Below are 262 nucleotides of genomic sequence, written 5' to 3'. Positions count from 1 at the left end.
GTCCTGATTGGTCGAAGGAAACTTGACAAGTATGAAGGGGAAAAGTACAACATGTTGGTAGGTGGATATTAGAATTTTGCTAATTCTTAACTCTACTAGACATGCAGTCTGCCTTTGACCTAGTTTGTCCATTCACGAGTTGCACATTCCCAGGATCCTTTGCGCCCACGTGACCTACCCTGGGCGCAAAGGATCCTGGGAATGTGCAACTCGTGAATTTTATGATGTTTACTTACTGTGAATTGATTGTGTAATATGCACT

The 262-nt window shown here is 42.7% G+C and overlaps 1 protein-coding gene across 1 annotated transcript in view; it reads left to right on the top strand.

Annotated features, from left to right (window-relative positions):
- Positions 1-262, top strand: part of LOC109465281 (oxidoreductase HTATIP2-like) — an 8,958-nt gene that overhangs the window by 8,248 nt on the left and 448 nt on the right. The window lies entirely within an intron of this gene.

Source organism: Branchiostoma belcheri, unplaced genomic scaffold, assembly GCF_001625305.1.
Source record: "Branchiostoma belcheri isolate BF01 breed outbred unplaced genomic scaffold, Haploidv18h27 scaffold15, whole genome shotgun sequence".
NCBI lineage: Eukaryota > Metazoa > Chordata > Leptocardii > Amphioxiformes > Branchiostomatidae > Branchiostoma > Branchiostoma belcheri.
This window is presented reverse-complemented; position numbering and strand designations above follow the sequence as displayed.